This window comes from Microcebus murinus, chromosome 14 (assembly GCF_040939455.1).
Source record: "Microcebus murinus isolate Inina chromosome 14, M.murinus_Inina_mat1.0, whole genome shotgun sequence".
Taxonomy (NCBI): Eukaryota; Metazoa; Chordata; class Mammalia; order Primates; family Cheirogaleidae; genus Microcebus; species Microcebus murinus.
The window spans coordinates 37,651,877-37,676,828 of record NC_134117.1 but is presented as its reverse complement, the minus strand read 5'-3'; the positions used below and the strand labels follow the sequence as shown (position 1 = coordinate 37,676,828).

Below are 24,952 nucleotides of genomic sequence, written 5' to 3'. Positions count from 1 at the left end.
ATTGGACATAATCTCTAAAAGAAGGAATTTTATAGAAGTTGGCAATAGGTGGAAAATACTAAGAGCTCCAAGCATTATCCCTACCATGGAACCAAGAAAACTACTGTTCAGAAAGGGAAACACATTTGCTCTTTCTGTCATTAGAGACTCACCATGTTCTGAATTAATTTCACCAGCAACAAGAGACATGGGTCAGTAGGCACAGTTCTACCACAGCACCATCAGAGACCCTTACAAAAGCGACCAGCTCCAACTCAACCATTAAAGAGAGTACATTTGTAGCTACAAGCATAACTTTGCACTCAATTTTACTCTCAATCTAAAACATTTTATTCACAAAGTAATTAGAAAACACTGTGAAGGAAAATAGCAGCTCAGTAGGGGAGAACAGATAGGATTAACCTGGTTGCCCTAAATAAGCAACAATTTGAATGGATGATAATGGAAGAACACAAGGAAAAGGCAAAGTTTGCTTTCTGAGCCTTCACACTCCTGAAGTCATCTGTACTTTATTGTGATGGGTATGCATGTGTATATGCTCACAAAAGCACTGGAAAAAAATTCAGCCTATTTTTCAAAATCCTTTTTACATAACTCCAAAGACCAAGTAGTTTCTGAGTTTCCAACAGACAGAATATTTGAATGACAGCATTTCCCCCCTTGCATCTTATAAAAGAAAACAAAACTGTAGTATATTCTGTAAAATCACGTGTCGCTGTTTACAACAAACTCTTCTTTCTTTTCTAGTCTGCTAGATTTTATTTAAATATTACGGCAATCTGTGACTCTGATGCAAATTAGAGAGAAGCTTGTAATACTTGCTTTCTGTCCTTAGAGCAATTACTTCCAAACTCCTTGACCAAGAATTATGATGGAAAATATATTATACATAATGATTTCATATACACATACCTGAAACAAGATTTAATGAAACTTACTTACTCTTATTGACTCCTCTACATTTTCAATTATGTTCCTTTCTATTTCATAAAAACAAAGGGCTAGTTGTTACCCACTAAATTGATTCTGTAGTTCACTAACATGTTGTAACTTGCAGTTTTTAAAAACTTGAAAGCTTTTTGCTTTCAGAGGCATTTATCAGCATGGTCTATTTATTAAAAGAAATAGAAAAAATTTAAGGATGGTGAATAAAAATATATCAGGGCTATTTATTTCTATAATGTTGAGAGAAAACACATATATTAATTTACCATTGAAAATGAGATCACAGGAATATTGTGACTTTTAGCTACCATTTCACAAGTCTTTCTAGGTGCTTAGTACTCTGCAAAACATTTGCAAGTCTTCTAAGTCTCAGAAAAACACTGAGTTACATACTTTTATTATTATCCCCATTTTGCAAATTAGAAACATAAAATTTGCAGGTCTGACTTCAAAAGCCTGAGCTATCAACCACTAGTGTGCTCTGATTTCCAGTTGCAATTGCTGTATCCTACCAATTTCAGCAAATCATAAAATGAGCGGATACCCTTCAAAATTGGTAAAGTTTTCAAAGCATCAATAGGAGGCATCTATCTGGGCCATACACTGTTTGTCAAGCTTTAGAATTTCATAAAAACATTAAAAATTAATCAGAAGAGTTTTTTAGTCCTTAGTCCCAAGAGATATTATATGAAACCCTTACCTTCACCACTAAAGGAACATGAAGCACTTATTTTATGTCCTCACTCTGCTAAGTGACCTGCATGCACTTTATAGATAAGGAAGAAAGTCTCCATAATTTATCCAAGCTTTCATCCATATAATTTTTTCCCATGTATCCCATTCCCTAGCAAACTGAATTTATTTTGAGTTTCCAAATCAATGTTCTTTTGTGTATCCACAATTTTGCACAAGTCTGTCTTTCTGTTTGCCATAATATCCTTTCCTCTCCTCTCCAATTGGCTTATTTCTTTACGACTTCATTGAAAGGCCACACAGAAAGTCATCCTTACTCTTTTTCCCAAGGTGTTAAGTGTCCCCCTCCCTTGCTTCCTTTCATCTATGATAGCACTTATATTTTCATTGTTAGTTGACTTGTTGGTGAATGGATTGAGGTAGAGACCATGTCTTTCATTTTCCAGTTTCAGTACATGGTAGGTTTTCACTAAACATTGACTAGTTGAATAAATGAATGAACAAATTAATAAAGACAAACAAACAAAAAACCCTGAAAACTAAAACAGTGCCCCAATAGCCTTACCAGATTAAACTACAAATTCAAACTCCTGCATAGTTACCGATGAAAAAGGGAAAACAGTGTTGATGGTATAGCAATGAGCAGCACAGCTGTCTTCCAAACAGGGAAAACTGACAGAGACCTTCTCCTCAATAAAACTTTCCAAGAGTAATCCTAATACTGACCAGTCAATCCTCAAGATGATCACCAATACCAGGTTTAGCTGAGCTGGTAGTAAATAATACAGAATGAAAAATTGTAGAAAAATAAAAGATCGCTAAAATTGGCCCCCAAAGGGGATGATTGCTGCTATATGAAAGAGCCAAAGCAGAAATATAAACCTCTGTAAATCAATGTTGCTTGTTATTATTTGTGAGTTTTTTATGAGTTGCTTGGATAAAAACTAAAAATGAAAAGAAACAGAAGTTTAAAGAGAAAAATTCCCACGTAGAGATTTCAAATAGCTTTAACCATTATTTTTTAAAAAATAGAAATGTGTTGCTCTACCAATATGCAAATAGGATTTTAAAGAGAATATTGGCTCTTTCATGGACACAATACCTAGAAATGTGTCCTATGGTAAAGAGCTCCTAATCACCAGAATGACAAATATGTTTTCTAAAACAAAATCGTACATTTCACACTTCATGCTCAATGTCAAGTTATTTTTAATTGTAAAAGCTCACTGAAGAATGAGTGAATATCAGTCATCCAATTTTCACAGGGATTTCTACTGCTTTGTGACATACATGACAAGTGGTTATCAAGTCATTCCCACAATTGTGGTGAACATTTCTGCTGTATATGCCAATAAAAATGTTAGGTTCCTTTCCTTTGTGACAACTTTGATCATGTAAGATGCTTGTAAATATGAAGTCAATAAATAGTATTTGGCATCAGCAATGTTGTGCAGCAAGTAAAATGAAATTACTATTGCAGTTTCAGTATTGTTGTTAAGCAGGTTCTCAATCAATTTTCAAAGGAAATAGATTGCAAGGTAGAGTGAATGACAAATTCCATGAGAATACAGATCGGGAGCAGTGCAACATAAACTGATGTTGGTCTGGCAGAAAAGCTATAGTCTAGACCATAATTTATCCTCTCATTGACTGTGACTCTCTGTTCTAGGCTGAGTCTTCTGGAGGTTTGTTTGATAATAGTAACTAGAGAAATTCAAAGAAAAATTAATCCACATATCCTTTTTTTTTATTTCAGCATATTATGGGGGATACAAATGTTTAGGTTAAGTGTGTTGCCACATATCCTTTTTTTAAAAAACATTTCAACCATTTTATGGAAACATAATTTAAATACCATAAAATTCACTCATTTAAAATACAAGATGCAATGATGATTTTTAGTAAATTTAGTCATGCCACCATCAAAAAAATCCAATTTCAGAACATTTCCATTAACTCAGATATCTCCCCTGCCCATTTGCAATGAATCCCCATTCTAGCCCTAGGAAACCACTAATCTTCTTTCTGTCTTTATGGATTCATTGTTTCTGAATATTTTATATAAATGGAATTATACGATATATAGTCTCTTTCATCTGGCTACTTGCCTTTAACATAATGTTCATGAGGTTCACCTATTTTGCTGCATGTGTCAGTAAATCATTACTTTTTATTGCCAAATAACATTCCATTGTATAAACATACTATATTTTGTTTATTCATTTACCAGTTTATGAACATTTAGGTTAATTCTACTTTTTAGCTACTGTAAACAATGCTGCTATGAACTTTCTTATACAAGTGTGGATTTATGTTTTCATTTCTCTTAGACAGATACACAGAATTGCTGGCTCACATGGTAAATTCATATTCAACTTTTTAAGAAACTGCCACTTTATATAATAGTACCTATTGTATAACCTCACCAGCAATGTATGAGAGTTTCCTTTTTTCCATATTCTCTTCAATACTTGTTATTGTTTGTCTTTTTATTATAACCATTTTAATCTACATATTCTTAAAGGACTTATTCCTTAAGTATTTTCCAGTACTCCAATTTCTGTAACATATGTTATACTCTACCTAGGATCCAGTTAAATTGGATCCTCTTCCAATTGGATCCTCCCTCTTCCAATTAAATTGACTTAAGGGATGGAGTGTAATAAGAAAAAGAGACTTCAAAGTAATAAAATAAAAAGACCTTATTTCAAATATATCCTCCATAGATAATCCAAAATATGAAATGCCTTATTTAAGTTTTGGTTTCATTCAATGAAGCAGTGGACAGGTAAAGGGGGGTTATGATCTAATGTGCCTTATGTGCATTGACTCTCACCTGGAATATGATGTACAGTTCTATGGATAAGAAAAGAAACATATATTATTTGTAGAAAAACTGAAAACAATGAAGAAGAAAATAAAAACTCACCATAGTTTTGCCACCATTTTCATTTTGATAAATGTTATTGTCTTTTTTCCTAAATGTGCACATATTTTAAGTGTATTTTTTCAAAGCTAAAATTATGCCTAAATGCTATTGAGAATCCTGATTCTTAGAATTGACACATAGGAATTATACATATTTATGATGTATAATGTTTCAATGCATGTATAATGATCAAATTGGGGTAATTACCATATTCATCATTTCAAATATTTACCATTTATTTGTGGTGACAACATTCAAAATCTTCTTTTCTAGCTATCTTGAAATATACAATACATTGTTATTTTCTATAGTCACCTACTATGTAACAAAACACCAAATCTTATTGACCAACCTCTTCTGGCCCTCCTGTCCCCAGCCTCTGGTAGCCACTATGCTACTCTCTACTTCTATGGCATCAACTTTTTCTAGATTCCACATGAGTGAGATCATGTGGTATCTGTCTTTAAAATAGCATATTTTGAATATTTCCCATAATCATAAATTTTCTTTTGATATATAGTTTAACGATTGCACAACAGTCTGCCATGAGAAGTTACCATCATTTAACCGTTTATTTTGTCCTATATTTTCTAATAATTCACCTATGTGAATGATGTTATAAAGGATATCTTTGTGCCCACAACTGTGTTCCAAGTCCCATTTGAAGAGAGACACTGATACATTAGAGCTCTTCCAAAAAAAGACAATAATTGGAGAACCCAAGACTATTCTGCTGACAAAGAAAAGACCTAAAAAATTATGCCAGATAGAAAGATTTGAAGCAGTGACATGAAAGAAGAATTGGATGCTAATCTTCAGCGATAAGAAGTAAAATAATGGTATTCATTAAAAGGAGGCAGATTTCTGTTTATTATAGAGACCAAGAACAACAACAACAAAAGCAAGAATAAATAAAAGCATCTACAGAAAACAAAACGTAACTGAGCAGCTTCCGTAATTGAGGCTTTAACGACAGTAGGTAGAAAATAGGGTCTATTCTCACACCATAAATCCTGAAAGAGCAGTTTCACCTGAATCACTTCCTGTGAGGAATGGGTCTAACAAGCAAGTATTTGTCAATCATTACTGCTAGCCTTTGGGCACGCTTTATTCCTTCTTCATGGCTGTGATTCTCTCAAGACAGAATAGAACCCCAAATATATGACAAGTTTAAAAAAATTAGATTCTCCAATATATGATCAAAAGCCTGGCTTAATAAAGTAAGGGAGTCACTTTCTGTCATTTTATGCTTGATTAGGAAAAAATAGAATAGTGTTTGATTGACTTGTCATGCAACTCTTAAAAATTTCTGGATCATTGATCATTCCTTGAGCCCATGGTTTGTGGAATGATGTTCAGGATATATTTTTAAGAAATAAAATAGCAAGCATAAGAACAACATAAATTATATGGTAATTCTTGTTCTGCTTTCCCAGGGAAGCAAAACAAAACAAAACATCAGAACCAACTGTCAGAATGACCATCAGCTTCAGGGATGTGAGGATAAGGGTAAATTCCATAGAGGGAAAGACGTGGGAGATGAATTAGAAGAGGCTAAGGAAATGTGCCCTTAAGTTGAGAATAGACTTAAACACGAGCAACTCTTGATGAAATAGTTCCACTTGTTTATTCTTTCCACTTTCTCTAGCAAAAGGATGATCTACATGTGCCACTGTTCCAAGAACAATTCCACAGAGATTCCGCCTAAGAGCTAGGATTCTATCGTAAAAAATGAAAAGTATATAAACTATAGCTAGTTAAGTTGCCATTTTAGGTACCTAATTACTAAAAGCTTTCTTCTAAACTGAAATTGCTTCAGCTTAAAGAACATTTTTCTCTGTCTCCACATAGCCTTATGAGAAACCTATACTAGATATCAATGTGATCTGTTGGGTCTCAACAAGTGTAGTATGGAGATACTTGTAAATGTTCATACACAAAGCAGAAAACAAAAAATGTTTCTATTTCTTATGATGTGTTGTTTTGGTATTTTTAACTAAGAGGAAATTGAGTAATTGTCTTTGTCATTTACAGAGTAAATCATATGACTCACTATCTCAGACATTAGTTTTACTTTGAAGGAAACATTTTGTTTTCTAATAATGAACAATAGCATCTCAGTCATATGAATGAAATAAGATAATAAATTAAATTGAAATCTTGCAGTTTAAGAAAGTAAAGCCCTTGATAAATAATGTCCTCAAAAAGATCTGATTGGCTTTCTAAAACAAGGTACTTCTTTGATATCTGGTCAAGATTCATTACTTCCCCAACATTCGAGGTAGATATTTTGTCAGAGAAGGCGAAGATTCTTTATTTCCTGAAGACACAGGAACCAGGCTTCCAGCTTCCTCCTTGTCACTGATTCAAGCTCTTCCAGGTGACATGAATCTTGGGAACAGAACCTATTCTCCTTCCCAAACCTACATGCATAGGTATGTATGCCTATGAATGGACATTCTATATAATGGTGCACGTTATAAGGGTGAAAGTATTGACTTACCCTTTGAAACAGAGCCAAATGTGATCGGATTTGGCATATGTCAATTAATTAGAAAATAAGCAAATGCAACCACAGGGGAGTCAGTAGAAATGAGAAGGAATATGCAGGACTGATGGCAAGGGGATAAGGCTAACCTGGTAAGTTGCATTTCAAACATTTAAGTCACCTTTCATTCCAGTTCTCAAGCAAGGAAGCAAATTTAGAAATATGTGGTTAATAATGAATTTCAGTTAAAACACAGTTGTATCTTTCCAACCAACAGACTGCAAAGGGAGAAACAGGTTTACCAAATCTTAAGAAGCATAAATAATCCAAACGTGAGAATTATTCATTGGCGTAGCTTAAGAATCAAGTCAAATTAAACAGATATAGAGAACACCCAAAACAGCAGATAAAATTGATAGTATTTTAAAGCAGAAATAAAATTTATGAAATTCTAAAATAGAATAACGGTTATAATATTATGATTCAACTTATTTAAAAATAAAGAAAGACAGTGAACAAGCATGTGCTTTGGTTTCTAGTGTCCCATCTTAAAGAGAGGCCTATATCTCTGAAGGAATTAAAAACTTGGCAAGATACTTGCATTGACAGTGAGTAATAGAAACAACATGGCTCTAGAGGCCAAGGTGGCTAGTGTTGTGTTCTTCTGGCTAATTCATTTGGATATCCCTCAAATTTTCAAATGCCATCTTGAGGCAATGCATCAAAACAGGGTATGTAATTACATAAAAATGAGAAAAACACACAGACATAAAAGAAGATGTTCTAAAAAGTGATACCAACAAAACAAATAGCTTTTTGAGATCTTCAAAACCTTTTAAAAGTATAAAGTGGTCCTGAGACCAAGAAGTTTGAGAACTGCTGATTTATAATTTCAAAATTCTATGATCTCTGATCTCACCTAGCCAACAGAGATAAAGTAATTGACCCTAAGATGCAACCAGTGTAATAACAGCTGAATGCCCTTTGAAGAATAGCTAATGAAGCATCAAAGGGCTTCAAGCCAATGCCATGGATAACTCATGGTAGAATTTTAGACAGTTTCAAATAAAGTAGAAGTCAGCTGAACATAATAGTTAAGTGCAGAGTTTTTGGAGCTGGGGTAGATTCCAATCCCTAGTGTATTCCAATATATAGTGTCAGATTAGGGAATCTGAGTCTTTTTCCCTACCTTACTCATGGAAATCAGAAAGAGACTCATCCAATCTCTGATCCTTTGCTTGGTGTATGGCCCTGAATATGTTACAACTGCTCTGTGTTTCACTTTTTTCATAGACAAAACCAGTAGTACCCAATCCATGGAGTCATTGTGAGGATGACCTATGTGTAACTCAGTTCTACAGCAGTGCCTGGCACATTGCAAATACTTAGTAAGTAGAAACTATAGGAAGGTTAAAATTTAAGTCATAAGAAATAACTGATTGTAACACTGGCCCTAGAAATTATGGTCTTAGAAACACAAGACTTCAAGCCTGAAATGGCTCAAAGTATGAGAGATCATTGCCATATCATCACTCTATTTTTTCCATGATCTAAGACTTCATCAAAAACAAGGTAGGGAGAATTCTTCCTCATGTATCTAAGCCAGGAATTAGAAGGTGCTTTGTAATTTTGTGCCTTCAGCATCTAGAGTAAAGTGATAGCTAAATGAGCACAGACTTCATAAAAATTTATTTTATTATTAATTTTCTCATTTGAAGCCATTCTGTGTGTTATGATCCCAAGGGTGATCCTGAGAAAATCCTTGGGTTATTTTTCAAGACTTTTCACAACCTTCAGATTGGTTTTATAGAAACTCATAGAACATCTCTTATGCCAGATATTTTGCTAAAATTTGAGATACAAATTTCCTTATAGTCCAAGTTATCCTCGAATGTAAAATCTACTTGAATCAAATGTGTTTGTGTTGAGATGTAAAGGGGAAAATAGCATCTACCAAACACAACAATCATTCAGATAAATACTCTGCTAATTTGCCAATTTATAAGTCATAGTGTGGACTGAAATGTGAAGTCCAGACTAAAAAACTTCCAAAGTTAAAGAAGAACTCATACACAGGAAGCAAACTCAACTGCCGCTTTTCTAGCAATATCTTACTAGATGACAATCTGTTCCTTCTCTTTCCTCTCCTTGGAAGCATCATAAACAAGGAACTAAAAATGACCCACTTACACTTGTCTGTGAATGTGCTTTAGGACCGTCCTGATAGCAAGTGGCAAGTTACCTATTATCTCTAAAAATCCTTTGACACTTGATTGGAAAGAATATGTAAATGCCTTTCTTTCTCCCTGTTCAGAGGGGTTTAGCTGTCCTGTCTAGGATGATAATGCAATCATCTGTAGAAAACACAAATTCCCTAATTAACCTTAGAGCCCAGGGAAACTTTCTCTATAAAAGGCAAATCCAGGAAGGCCCCTACAAGCCATCAAACCAAGAGGGTTGGGCTTGATTGATTTGATTGGATCTTAGTTAAGTGTCTTATTTCCTCTTTCTTAGTTGGCAAGGAGTCTTCAAAGCAAAGTCTCCTGATTGTCATTCAAAGAATGTTCCCCAGCCTGTCTTTAATCAACATAATGTGAAAAGACCCAGTCAAGTTCAAACTTCCCTCACAGGGCAGACCGGGCACACTCATGTCAAGGCATTAGTCCAGGATTCATAGGACTGTGCATTATTATGTGCCTGCTTGCTCTCCCATATATATTCAGTTCAACTGGGACATTGACCTCTTTGGATCCTCCTTCTCCTCCAAACCTTCAATTATTTAATTTTGACCATTTAAGCAAATTATGAATCAAGCCAATCCCTCTGTCTTCTCTTTCTCCTCACCACTTCCACTGTGGTTCTTATCACATCTATACTGTTTTATTCTTTCTCTATTCTCCCACAGGATTTAAAATGCTTGAATGATTTAAAATGAAAAGCAGACAATGCCACTCTCTTGCTTAAAACATTCAATGGCTCTCTATTACCAATAAATCCAAAGCTCTATACCACCCATAAGTCCAAACTCCCTTACGCTTCAGTTTCTTTGTGAAGTAGGGACTATACTAGTACCTACTCATAGCATAATTGTTAGTAGTAAAGTGAGTTAATATACATAAAATGCTTAGATCAAGGGATGGTATATATAAAGTTAAAAGTTTGTGGTGATGATGATGATGATAATAACAATGACAATGAGTGGGATGATAACTGTTTCTCTTCAAGGTGTGGCTCTGGGCTGGCTCTCCCCAGGCCCTGCTCTGCTACTCTCCTCTCCTCCCCTCTCTCCTCCCCTCTTTTCTCTCCTTTTCTCTTCTCTTTAATTGACAGACTCTCACTCTGTTGCCCTGGTTAGAGTGTAGTAGTGTCATCATAGCTCATTGCAACGACAAACTCCTGGGCTCAAGTGATCCTCCTGCCTCAGCCTCTCAAGTAGCTAGTAGGTGAAACTGCAGGCGTGTGCTGCCATAGCTGGCTACTTTTTCTATCTTTTGTAGAGATGTGTTCTCACAATGTTGCTCAGCCTGGTCCTGAATTCCCTCAGGTGATACTCCTGTTTTGGCCTCAAGAGTGCTGGGATTACAGGGGTGAGCCACCACATTTGTCCTCTGCCTTTTTCTTTAGGTCACTGTATTTTGTTCTGAAGCACTGGAATGGGCAGGGTTAGCTTATATGACCTACAAATATCAGTTCCTGGACCATGGCTATTCCCAGGGTTACTAAAAGACTCAGAAAACAAAGACTAATATTTCTAGGGAAGTCTAGGCCAACAGTGGCACAAACCTCAAACAGAACATGCTTCCTGCTCTTTGGCTAATTGTCAGCAGCCTCTAAGCTTCCTTAACCTTTGGATCCAATGTAGCAGTCTCAGTTTTGAGGAATGGTCACCATTCTACTTTTTTTTTGTTGTTTTTTTTTTTTTGGATACAGTCTCACTTTGTTGCCCAGGCTAGAGTGAGTGCCATGGTATCAGCCTAGCTCACGGCAACCTCAAACTCCTGGGCTCAAGCAATCCTGCTGCCTCAGCCTCCTGAGTAGCTAGGACTACAGGCATGTACCACCATGCCCAGCTAATTTTTTCTATATATATTAGTTGGCCAATTAATTTCTTTCTATTTATAGTAGAGACGGAGTCTTGCTCTTGGTCAGGCTGGTTTTGGACTCCAGACCTCGAACAATCAGCCTGCCTTGGCCTCCCAGAGTGCTAGGATTATAGGAGTGAGCTTCCGGCCAACCATTCTCCTTCAATAAAGCTGCTGTACACAGAGACACTGAACCAAAAAACAGACCTTCTCTTGGGATGATACAATTGCAATGAAGATGAAAAGGTCATTGATTGGTTCAACTGTAGAACATTCTGGGGTATCTGAAGCAGCCAGAATGATGATCCTTTTCCCTGACTTTGAAATATTATGCATCTGTTGTCTCACACTTAAGTTGTCTGGATGAAGGTTTAACATCTTGCATTTTAGCTGGATGCTTTTCTACCATGTAAGCATATACACTATTTTGATTGAGAAATAGAAAAAACAGGCAGGATAAAGAGTAACAGGGACTTTTATGGTTTCATAGCTTTCAAAATTCAGTCATGCATCACTCAATGGCAGGGATATGTCTTGAGAAATGTGTCTTCAAGCAATTTTGTCACTGTGTTAACATCACAGAGTTACACAAACCTGGATGGCATAGTCTACAACACACCTACACTTTATGGTACAGCCCATTTCTCCTAGGCTACGAACCTGTACAGCATGTTACTGTACTAGATACTGTAGGCAACTGTAACATAATGCTAAGTATTTATGTATCTAAAATTTGAAAAGGTCCCATAAATATATGGTATGAAAAATAAAAGTGGTACACTTGTATAAGGTACTGCTTTGGGAAAAACACTCCCAAACCAAATTTTCCTCTACACCCCATAACAATCAACACAGAAGAGGACTTCTGTGACCAAATCTAGGGTTTTCCCTACACACCAAGCAGCAGACAACAACTGCGTGTCCTATAATTCAATTCTGACACTATCTACCTAGAGATCTCACAGGGTGAAGGCTCAAGGCTCAAGACAGTCCCCCTTAGACACCAGTCACAAGTCCGAGCCTCCAGAGCTTCGGACAGACCAGCTTCAAGTTGGGGTTCCCACGACCCCCTCCCTCTTTGGGTTTGATGAATTTGCTGGAGCGGCTCAGAGAACCCAAGGAAACAGACATTTACCAATTTAAATTATAATAGATGTTACAAAGAATACAGATGAAGAGATGCATAAGGCAAGGTGTGGGGGAAGGGCACTCTCCCTGGGCTCACCACCCTCCAGGCTCCTCCTCACGTTCAGCTATTCAGAAGCTCTCCAAGCCCAGTCTTCTTGGGTTTTTATGGAGACTTCATTATATAGGCATGATTGACAACTGTGTAGAAATGTAACTGGAAAAAAAGCACATGATCTAAACCCAGCAAGGCTTGCCTGTTCAGATTCTTTCTGGCCTCCTGTACAGCATTCCTTCCTCCAGAGTATGGGGCCAGACTCCCTCTTGAATGAAGGTATTTTTACCCAAAATAAGATTAGAGTCCTGCCTTGGGTAGGTGAAAAGAGAACAGGAGAAGTTCAGAGAGAGAGGGGGAGAGAGGGAGAGAGAGAGAGAGAGAGAGAGAGAGAGAGAGAGAGAGAGAGATTGATTCTGTCCCCTGAAGTTTGCTCCTGAAGCCTAAAGTGCCCCAGCATTATAACAAAGATTATAGGAGTTATGAAACTCCATAGGAACCATGGAAATCACCATTGTATATGTGGCCTGTCATTAACAGAAATGTTGTTATGCAAAACATGACTGCATTGGGGCCAAGGCACTATAAGATGGCATTAAAATGAAATCAGAACTAGCATTTAATGGATAGCAAGTAGTGAGTGAAGGTGGATTTTATAAAAGTCAAAGTAAAAATATCTTCTCAGCAAAATACTTGAAAGTGTCTGAATTTATATATTAATTGAGGCAATCTCTAAAAAACATTATTTGGAAAAGTAAACAAGACCAATGATGTTGAAACATAGGTAAGGTTCTGAAGAAGGGCAACAAAGTATTATAGGAGTTGTCTCTATAAAACCCTGCATCTTTTTTGGGAATAAAAACCCGCATTCCTTCTTGAGTACAGTGGTCAAAGGGGCAGAAAAAGTTCTTTGCTGTTTGTTTTCTAGTATCTTAAACCACAGGAGATGGCTGAACAGAATTGTCTAGACAAGCGTCAGAAGATTGTGGCACCAGAGATAAGGTCCTTGAAATCACCAATTATGGTTAAACAACCATAGCCCTAAGCCACATGTGACTCTAGTCATGTAGATCCTATCCCAGGCACTGAAAACCTACCTTTAAAAGCCCTGTTTTGCTGCTTAAAGGCAGGATGGTGGCAGATGCTAGTCTGCTGCCACCCTCATCATTTGCCAGTGAATTAATAAACTTCTCGTTCCTTTTCCTCAAACCACTTGTCCTCATTCTTTGAATTCTCATTGATTTGGCCTCGGAGCCACGTACCAAACTTTTGGTAACAATATTTTAACAGCTGAATACCCTCAACCCAAAGAAACATTAGAGGCAATCACTAATTATACAAATGGGTTGATTCTAAAAGTTTTTTTTTTTCTTCTTTATCAATTATCGGACTTAGAATTCTCCACTCTCCATCCTTCCCCAATTAAGATAATGGACCAGAATACAAAGACTGGCACACACTGCTAACACTGCTATCAAGGCAAAATGTACTCCTAATTTCAACACCTCATTGGTGGAAGGCAGGAATCCAACTGGCTATGGCCACTAGGGCAGTTTCTGCTGACTATAATGGGAATATCATTCACTAGTCAGGAGATCTGGAGGGAGATCAGCAGGGTGGAACACGACATGGGACTGAGAGACAAGGTGCTGACTGTTGAGGCTGAGGCCCCCAGTCAGGGCTTGCCTATTAAGAACTGTCATCAACCTTTGTTTTCCTCTCACCTGGGTACTATTGCGAGCCCTTCAGGCAAACAGGACAAGGGCAGGAGTTTCTCACCTGCCCCTTCCCCTGTTTATTTTTAAGATACAGGGTCTCATTCTGACACCAAGCTGGAGTGCAGTGGTGGGATCATGGCTCACTGCAGCCTTCAACTCCTGGAATCCAGAGATCATCTCACTTTAGCCTTCTTAGTAACTAAGACTACAGGCATGCACCACCACACCCAACTAATTTTTTACTTTTATTTTTTGTAGGGACAGGGTCTCAATATGTTGCCCAGGCTGGTCTTGAACTTCTGGCTTCAAGAGATCCTCCCACCTCAGCCTCCCAAATTGCTGGGATTTATAGGTGTGAGTAAGCCACTGTGCCCAGCCTTCTTATTTTATGAGTACCCACATCATATCTTCAAATTTGCCTCTTAGCCCACTAAGTCTCCAATATTAACTATCTGGTCTTTGTAGAAAAAATTTTCCCAGCTCTGTTCTAGATGGAATTTATCAAGGGCAGTAAAAAATGATCTACCTATCCTCCATGTATAAGTTCACAAAAGGAAAAGCTGTGTAAGTATCAGCAAAAACATTAGTGAAGCAGAAACTCCTACTATTACCGAAGCATCTCTGTGAGAGTCTACTAACTTGATATGCATATATTAAAGACCATTTTTACCATATAGGATGCCTTGGCAAAATTGGTTTCAGATCACTTTCAAGATTACTGAGCTTTTCATTAGCAAACACAAAGGAAAATACCACACCAACCAGGGTTCTCTTCAGAGGGCTGCAATAATCCACCCTCCCAGGGTAATCTGAGCTCATTCAATTACAACAAGGCAGCACAACAACAACCAAGGAAATTAGCAGTCAGCACATTTAAAAGGGTAGCCTACCACTTCCTACCAATTTGCAGTTTTAGTCACAACCACCCTCTTTAAATTGCTCTCTTCTGAATACCGGGTCTCATTCCAGGAACAATTGTTTCCCTAGGAACACAAGCAGAAAGAACCTATTTAGATTCAGTCATTTAAGAAATGGTGGTGGAAGAAAGCGCTTTACCAAAATAAAACATCTCCCTTTAGCTTATTGTTAAAAGACTATTTCTTTTTTTTCAAATAAAATACTAAACAGACATACTTTGATTTGCATTCTAAACTCTAAGTGAGTATTTTAATATTCTCTTTTATCCAGATGACTCCTCTAGCCTTTGATTTACCCTTTATTGGTGAGGCTAATGTGTCACTAATTGAACACTTAAGCTGACCTTCTTGTAACAAAATATAAATGCAAAAATACCATTAGTTCTTTGCCTGTTGTGACTTGTATAATTACTTTGTCTTCAATTGGAACCTTCATTATTATGTTGGTCAGGATAAAATAAAGTAAAATAAACTGTACACATACTTCCTACATATTTCTACAGCAAAAGACAACACCTATTATAAAAACAAAGATGGCCTCGTGACAAACCTCTCAGAACAGCAACTTCTTCAGGCCACAGAAAGAGTTACAAGTCTGAATACCAGGTTTACATTAATAAAAGACCCTTGAAATTCATAGGCTACCTTTATATAATTGTTAGTTATCCAAGCAGTCTGGGGAAATAGAAGGAAAATACTGTAAAAATGAGAAGAAAAGAATAGATGTAAGAAATACTGAATAAAGCCAATAATGAATTAGCCTACCATGTATGCAAAAATTACTACTGAACTAGGTTTAGCCATAAGAAATTATAATATCAAAAGTGAACCAATAATAACATCAATAACTCCATGTTAACAATGGTCAAAATGTTTAAAGCACTTACTATATGCCAGATAATTGTGCTAGGTGCTTCACTTGTATTATTAGCTCAGCTATTCGTTAGGGCAACCTATGAAGTATGTACTATTCACATTTTACAAATGAAGAAACAGGGATCCAAGATATTAAGTAACTTATTTTTCCAAGAAAACAAAACTGGCAAGTAGATGAGCAAACATTGAACTCAGATATTCTGACATTAAGACACAGTATTTTAGCCATATACTCTACTGGTACCCCCCAAAATTGTATTTCCAGATTTTTATTTATCATAATTCAATGAAGGAAAGAATGAAAAGATGGGATTTGATGAAAGAGAGCAAAACATACTTTAAGTGTTTACCAAAGGCTGATCTATTATCATTCTAACTTCTGAAGCACTTAGCCATTACTTTGCTAGATGGTATTTGATGGAATGGGTACACTCTCCCATGCCCAGAGCAGTATATATGAAATTCCTTGGAGTGGGAGGAAATCTGAGCCAGCATAAAATACTGTGTTTGTTTCTCTGCCTCCTAGTCCATGTACATACTCTTCTCCATTTAGTGAAGGGCCCATCAGGCAGATATGCTCTTTCCTAAGTTAAGAGAGAAAGCGCCCTCATTGGCAATCTAAGGTGTATAACAAGCACAACAAAGGTCATTTGCTGTGAAATAGCTTTGGATAAGGTCCTCTGTGCTATAAGAGAGCAGAATTTTTTTATTATTTTAAATTGCATCCACTTTGCTTTTTAGATTGTAATCTGTGTGGGAAAGAACCCATGTTCTGGTTGTGAATCAGACATGGTTTGGGCTCTTAAAGAGCTCAAGGTCTAATGGAGGACAAAGAATACATAGGCAATTATTAGTGCTTTATTATAATACACGGGATGGAAAAATCATTTTAAAAGTTTAAAAAACAACTTTTTTTTTTTTTTTTTTTTGAGACAGAGTCTCGCTTTGTTGCACAGGCTAGAGTGAGTGCCGTGGCGTCAGCCTAGCTCACAGCAACCTCCAACTCCTGGGCTCAAGCAATCCTGCTGCCTCAGCCTCCCGAGTAGCTGGGACTACAGGCATGTGCCACCACGCCCGGCTAATTTTATATATATATATCAGTTGGCCAATTAATTTCTTTCTATTTATAGTAGAGACGGGGTCTTGCTCTTGCTCAGGCTGGTTTCAAACTCCTGACCTTGAGCAATCCGCCCGCCTCGGCCTCCCAGAGTGCTAGGATTACAGGCTTGAGCCACCGGGCCCGGCCTAAAAAACAACTTTTTAAAACATTTTAAATGGTTCAAAGAATGAGACCAAAAAAAAGAAAATCACTCTTCCTTCTGTATGAAAGAATCAGCGGGAGCTTCCAGTGAGAGCAGTGACTTAAGATGTTGTATTAAAAAAATAAGAACTTGAAAAGGAATCAGTCCAGGCTGAGAGAACCACAGCCCTTTAAAAGGATTGGAATATCTTGAGAAATTAAACAAATTCAATATTAGTGGAAAATGATGTGCAAGGAAGTGGTATGGGGGAGAGAATGGTAGTTGAGAGGACTGAAAACACAGACAAGGACCAGATCTTCATTAATCCTGTAGAGATATGATGTCTCTCATTTCACAAATATAAACTATATAAAGTCCTATAAGGGGAACAGAACTGAGGCTAGCACCCAGATCTCATGGTTCCTAATGAAGTATTCTTTCCACTGTACGATCCCAGCATGACAGCCTTGCCAGTAATGGGGGATATCTCTCCTGAAGATAGGAGGAAGCAGAGGTACAAGCAAACTCTGTCTCCTCCTCCTAGAGGACTTCGCTGACCTAACATCTTCTCCCTGATCACTCTACGTCATTATATTACCTAGTCACAATCTGAAAGTACTTCCCATATGCATTTACTAGTGTATTATTTGTCTTCCTGCACTAGAACATAAGCTTCATAAGGCCCTTCTTTGTTTGTTCATGGTTGTACCTCAAGACCTTCGGTATGTCTAAGCACTAGAAAGGTACGTAAAAGGCACTCAGATATTTGTTAAAGGAATGAATTAAAAAGACAAATTGACCAGGCTTTCAGGCACAGCTGTGTGACTCTGTGCAAATCACCTTGTATCTTATTAGCAAATGGATAGAGGTAAAGTTGATCTAAGGCTTTGGAATTGAACTCTGAGTGCATTTTTTGTATCCTTTTTACCCCCCTTCCTTCTTTCCTTGCTGTTTAATCTGTACTTTGTTTTGAGTTTTGGGTACACTTTCTTTTCAGTAAAGAATTCAGCAGATAAAAACTTTGAAAATAACTAAACTAATTGATTTGAAAGTTCTGTCCATCTCTAAAATTCTATGTTTCACATGTGCCTTATGGTCTAATGATTAAACATTTGAGTTCTTATGGTTGAGTTCTTATGAGTTCTTAGGCTGAAGCCTAAGCATTAAAGGTAGCCCATAAAGTATTTTTTTTTTGTTCAAGGAGACCCACATTTTAAAATTATACCTGAGAAAGAGAATGCAAATGATGATAAATACAATCTATTCTATCACAAACTTTTAATCAAATCAGTTAGCAATAGAAAAATTAACTTAATTATTTTTCCCTATTTCCCAGTAAAAAAAAAATAATCAGAAAAAAAATATATATCCAAAGTTACACAAGAAAAAAGAGAACAGTTTACAATGTCTAGAGGTAAACATGAGGTTACAGTAAGCAACTTGAAGAGTTTCTGAGTCATTTATTTTAATACCAAGCATTAGCCTACATAGTCCAGTGTTCAGGGTAAACAAATCCCCTTGAAGTAGCAATAGTTTCATTTACCAGTTTAGGCAGAAATGATATGATCATAGAAACCTAAGGTTTTTTTACATCTCCAGTATATTTTAATGTCCAGGAAACCCCTCAGGCTAATGTCAAATGATCGCTAACTATGGAACTCTTACTGTAACAAGGATTCCAAAATCACCTTCCATTTTAAACTCTGAATGTGAAATGTGTTGAATATAATTCCAATTTACAAGGGCCAAAGAGACATGAGACACGAAATGCCAGGCATTACTGAAGAGAGGTTGAAAAAAAATCTGTGACAAATGATGGCAGCTAGTTGAAATGTTTTGTAATGTGAAGAGCTGTCAGTATCAAGCATTTTAATTCACAACTCAGATTACTATCTACAACCTGATTTGGGAATCTGCTTGAGTTATAACACTGTTCTCTTCTTTCTCTTATTTCCAAATCAGATTAGATCATCCAAACCTCTGCATTCCAGGCAAAATAGCTCAGCTTAAAAAAAAAAAATTCAATAAGCCATTTTATTTCTAGAATAATGGTGATAAAAAATGACACATGGTTAAAAGGAAAACAGAAACTTCCTTGACTGAGCAGGCTACAAGAGTCACATGCTCACTTTGATTTGGCTTCTTCCAAATGAGAGAAGGCAGGAAAGGGATAAGGAAGCAGCAATGTGATAAGGGATCTGGAGACGTCAATGATGTCTAGCAACATCACCTGCAATGTGGGACCAAAACAATTTAAGGCATTCTCTTGCCTCTCCTTGCTTACTTACAGACAAAAATCTTCAATCAGCAAGAAAAACCAACATATACAGAAACAATAATAATCTTTTGCATGCTATCCCATCATTTTAAATCTTGAGCCACTCTTCCCTTTACTTTCTTAAAATATTTATGTACAGTTTTATCTTCCAAACTACTCAATTTTGTTTCCTTGACAATAATATTTATTAGTTTTGGATTCAATCACATATTTTGTAAGTAAAGGAGATTCACTTATTCATTCAATATGGGGAGGACCTAATCTGTCTCAAGCATTATCCAAGAAGTTGGGAATACAACCATGAGCAAGTAACACAAATATAGTGCAGAATAGCCTAGTTTACTCCAATATTAATTATAATAAAAGAAAATAAATTAGATTAGATTAGGACAGTACATAATAGATAGAAATCTGTATCTTTCCTTCTTCCTCCCTCTTTCTTTCTTTTCTCTCTCTCCCCTTTCCTTCTTCTTCTCTTTTCTTCTCTCTCTCTCAGAAACTAAGAGTTTACCTAATCATCTATGTATTTCTAAGTCCTTAGAAAGGGCTTGAAAGCTAGCAAGTGAACAATAAATAAGAAATTTTATTGTATGAATAGTTAAGTATAAAATATCCACTGGATTTCCAAGCTTTAACAGAAAAGAGAATCCAAAAAAAAAATCTTTAATAATTTTAAAATATTTATTTACATGTTGAAATGATATTATTTTGGAAATATTGGGTTAGGTAGTATAGTATTAAAATTAATTTCATCTGCTTCATTTTACTTCCTAATTTGGCTCCTTGGGAATTTTGCATTTCTAAGTGGATACATTTTAGTTCTATTGGACAGCAAGCACTCCTCTACAGAGATAGGTGGTTAGCAGATGCTCATATAGCTAACTATGACAGTTAATAACAAAAGTATCCCAACTTCCAGCTTTATGTTTTTGCAAAATTTGAATAAAACTTTTAGCAATGGGAATCTTGTTATCAGCTATGATATCAAGAAGTGTTGATATAATCAGCAGTGTTGTAAAACAGACCCCATCCAAAATTACGAGCATATTAAGGCACCTATGATTTCACAATTATAGAGTTTGAATGACCCACCCACGATAGAGGTATAAATACCCTGGAAATAAGAAGAGGTTAAAGCATGGAGGGTAAACTAAGTAAATCATGAAACAAAGAAGAAGAGCCTGTCATTAACCAGCTATATAATTTAAAGGAGACAAAATCAGCTCAAACCTGAGTTCATTCAACATTATGAAAATCCATTTAAGAATAATAGTATGTACTTAAATAAATCAATTGCCATCTTCTGGTGATTTTAGACCATGGTTTTACTACACTATAGACTTCTGAAAGGCATGCAAATAGAAGTACATACATATGCATACATGTACACATACATATTGTGAAAGCAAAATTACAAGGGAAAAAAGCTTGCTGAAAATAAAACACCATTTTGTAGTCATAGCAACCTTAACTTTTTAAAAAGAACATTAAGGCAAGAAGAGCTCATCAAGAGCTACGAGTTGTTATAGCAACCAAAATATGGCTTTACAGAAACAAGTTTGCATTAAAATAGCCAGAGGGTTATAATGGTAAAAGACTAATATAAAAATATAACTTTGGAGCCCAAAGGTTTAATTTTTCCTTGTTTTATTCAGGACTTGTATCCTCTGCTTCATTAGCACAAAACATTTTATCAGACCATCCTCCTAAAAAACACACAGCTACAAGGACAACCAGAAAAGATAGTTTCGTAATACCTGGTGTTAATCAGTAAGGCCAAAATTAGTTTATCAATACTAATAATTTGATCCTGTGAATGACAAAAACTGTTAAATCAAAAGCAGAGTAAAAAGTAGTCAAACAAAGTTATCTGGAAAGACATAGGAAGAATAGGTCTCGAACAGGGCTTCTCAACTTGGGCACATTTTGACAAGTTGAGTCAGTTAATTCTTTGTTGTGAGGGCCTGTCCTGTGCACTGTAGGGTATATGGTAGCATCCTTGGCCACCACCCACTAGATTCGAGTAATATCCCAGGTGTGACAACCAAAAATCTCTGCAGACACTGCTAAATGTTTCCTGGGAGATAGGAGGGTAGTCAGATCACCTCTGTTGATGATCTTTGTTTCATCCGTGGAAACTCAGGGAAATTCAACAAAATTTGAGAAAAAATTAACCTAGTGAGTCAATAATACTCTCCTTCAAGGCCAAACCCTCCAAACTCCTTTAAGACTCTGAACCTATGCTTTACCTAGTTTATCATCTCAGATCAAACATTTTATTGTTTACTTCAGCTGTAAACAACTCTGGCACGTGATGACATTTATCATCTAGAAACCCTCTTGCTCCTCCTGGTTCAGCAGCACACTCACAGATGCCTGTGCTCCTCCATGTATGCAAAGCAGGAAACTTTATAGTGAGCCCCTTCCTGCTCTTCTCATCCCTTTTACTTTTCACAGTTGTTTCCCATTCATCCTAAGATTGTATTTGGAAAAATAATTTATACTATCCCAAATGTCCACTTTTCCTTTAAATCAACTACTAACTACCTCAAGCAATCTTTATTTTTTCGTTTGAATATCATTCAAGTGCTATTGAGCACTTACGGCTCCACTTAGAGTAAACACCATATAGTCTGGAGCCGTTAAATATTTTTACAGAAACCCAGTAAGTTAAAAAAAAAAAAAAAGAGGAGGAACACATTTGGTCAATTTTGATTGAGTGACTAATAAAAGTCTTGGGCAAGGTGATAAGAAGGTAAAAGAAGGAAGATGTAGTTCCCTCCCAGAGGCAGTTTTCAGTCTAGTTTCTAGATACCAGCAGAAGGGAACCCCCAATGGCAAGCTCCTTGAGAGCAGGAACTATTTTTGCATCCTTGAAGACTATCATGGTACTTGACCCAGAGTAGACAATAGATGACTAGTGCTAGCATCTCTGCTGTAAGGCTCGTGCAGCAATTTAAGCTAAAAACTTAACTTGATTTTTAGAGTTCTATCAATTTAAGTTATTATCATTAGCATATGTGGCTGTTAAGGTTTTAGGAGTATATCCCCTTCTAGCTCTTTTCATCATCTTTATCTTACTGTTTCTCTACCATATATCTAAATAATTTTACAAAGCAATTTTTAGAAGAATCTACGTTTTAAGAGTTTCCATTATGTTTCTCACTGGTTTTCTATAAAACTCTATTCTTTTGAGGAATGTCAGAGTGATTCATTGGGTTTATATAAGTAACACATATTTTTTTTTTCATTTTATTTTCCAACACAATTTCCACACTTCTATTACTTTCTAGGGGGTCACACATACTGCTCCAGACCCTTGCACCTTCTCATGTACCCATTATTGATTTTCTTGCCCTAGGTTCTTGACAAAGTTGGCAATGGTTTGAATGGAAAGCTTCTAAAAAGTAAATAGCGAATTTTCCTGTCTGTCTTTTCCCCTGGAAAAACTGAAAATGAACAACCTACCGACTAGAAGCTTCATTGAATGTCATTTAATAACCAAGTTATAAAGAAATATGATGTAGGCTAAAGGATTGGTCAAAATATAGTACTCTTAAGCATTCTATTTGTTAGTCAAAACAGATCATCCCCTCATCTTGCAAATACCGTTCTCTTTCTTTTTAATTTAATTTTTATTTATTTATTTTTTAAAAAAATAGAGACAGGGGTCTCACTTTTGCTCACGCTGGTCTCAAACTCCTGAGATCAAATGATCCTTCCAGCTCAGCCTCCCAGAGTGCTAGGATTATTGGCGTGAGCCACTGCACCCAGCCTTTTTTGTTGTTGTCATTATTTTTTTTTTTTTTTTTTTTTTTTTTTTTTAGCAAATGCCATTTTCAATAGCACTTAACTAAATAAGTCCTTGAGAACTGGAGTAGCCACATAAAGTTGTCAAGGGTGATGTTAGAACCCTGTGTGATTGGTAAGTATGCATGACTAGATTGAGGCAGCATACAGATACTCTCTAATTTTCAGACATATGATCAATATTTTACTAATAATGGTTTAAAGGGCAATTATTAGAGAGTATAGTGTTAAATACTTTTGATTTTGTCCTTATCAATAAAACGATGATTTTTTTTTTTTTTAACTATAGAAGGTTAGCTTAGTTTTCTAGCCCAGAAGAAAACATATACTAGCTAGGATAAAGTGAATATTAAAGGAAATTGAAAAATCATACTTTTCTTAAGCCAAGATAAGTCCCATTAAAGAAGGCTGATTCACCTGAAGCTTGATTCAGGGACAACAAATGCTCTTTCTGCCACCAGACAAAGTAAGTAATCAGTCCAACTGTATAAGCAGTCATTTTTTTTTTAGGCATTATACACACCAAACAGAGAAATTACTTGTTAGAACCTAGAGTCATTGGAGCAGCACTGACCACTTTAACCATTATTTCAGCTTGAATAGGACTTTGCAGTCTTGTCTGGAAAAGGGCATTTGAGAAGCATTTTACAAAAATAGCCAGTAATGTTTACTTTTATTTCATCCTTTCCCCAGCTTTCAAAGCATCACATTGATTATTGCTTTAAATGGTATTTCCAGATTATTAAATGGAGAGATAACGCTGCTCAGAACAGTCAAGTGGGAGAAAAAAAAATACTGCATTGGACAACATCTTAAAAATACCCCACAAATCTATTGAACAATAAATATTTGGATACATTATATATAGAAAATAGGTTCCTGAGGACTAAAATAACTGCAGTGTGTCACTTAAGCAGAAGAGTAGAAGATATTGAAAAGAGGGTGACACCACAGGCAAAAGTTTCCAGATTCACTGAAAATTGTGATCATTTATTCTTACATCCATTCACTCAACAATTATTTTTGTATACCAACTTCATGCCAGATATTGTGCCTAGTCCTGGGAATTAAATATTTAGCAAAAAAATATATGGTTTCTGTCCTTGAAGAATTCTAAGATTTATAATTGGCAAACAAACAGAAATCAGTCAAATAATCGCACAAGTACTAACGGTAAAAGTATGTATTTCCGTAAAAGTATGAGATAGGTGAATTTGACTTACTCTTGGAGGTCAGGAAAGATTTATCTGGGGAAGTGATGATTGAGCTGGTCAAATGGAAGTAAGATGATCCAGATCCTTTATGAAAAATAGCTGCCAAAGTTCATTTAGATCACCCATGTGGTGTATGGGACCTATAGGATTCCATTGTCACACACACATCATTTCATAACTTTAAGTCATTTTAAAATTAAAAGGCCCTTACAAATAAGATCATCTAATTTTTTTTTTTTTTCCAATCTAAGTTTTATAATTCCACAGCCCATGCCCTCTTGGCTGAGGATAGCAAGAAGCCAAGGCAGTCCTATAGTCACTGAAGTCTAAAACAAACATTTGATCATTTAAGTGATCAAATACTGCCCCATTTTACGGGCAGGAGAAAGTCATCTGTGTGGTTCCAATAGCATGGCACATCACCCCCACTAAGCCAGAGTGGTGTGGAAGTGGCTGGATGGTAATTTTCAAAATTAGGTTGGATGACGTGGCAGTGTATGTTAGGCTAAAGGCAAAAAAAATTATTTGGTGCAATTTAAGGAAACACGTGATCTGGTACAACATCTCATAGAGGCATGTGC

The 24,952-nt window shown here is 36.2% G+C and overlaps 1 protein-coding gene and 1 long non-coding RNA gene across 3 annotated transcripts in view; both read right to left on the bottom strand.

The window, feature by feature from the left end:
- The window catches only part of PRKG1 (protein kinase cGMP-dependent 1), a 1,210,052-nt gene that overhangs the window by 633,316 nt on the left and 551,784 nt on the right, over positions 1–24,952 (bottom strand). The window lies entirely within an intron of this gene.
- The window catches only part of LOC142875540 (uncharacterized), a 77,431-nt gene that overhangs the window by 14,196 nt on the left and 38,283 nt on the right, over positions 1–24,952 (bottom strand). The window contains exon 2 of the long non-coding RNA XR_012922896.1: positions 1–24,952. This exon is cut by the window's left edge and continues 14,196 nt beyond it; it is cut by the window's right edge and continues 37,406 nt beyond it. This is a non-coding gene — a long non-coding RNA (uncharacterized LOC142875540).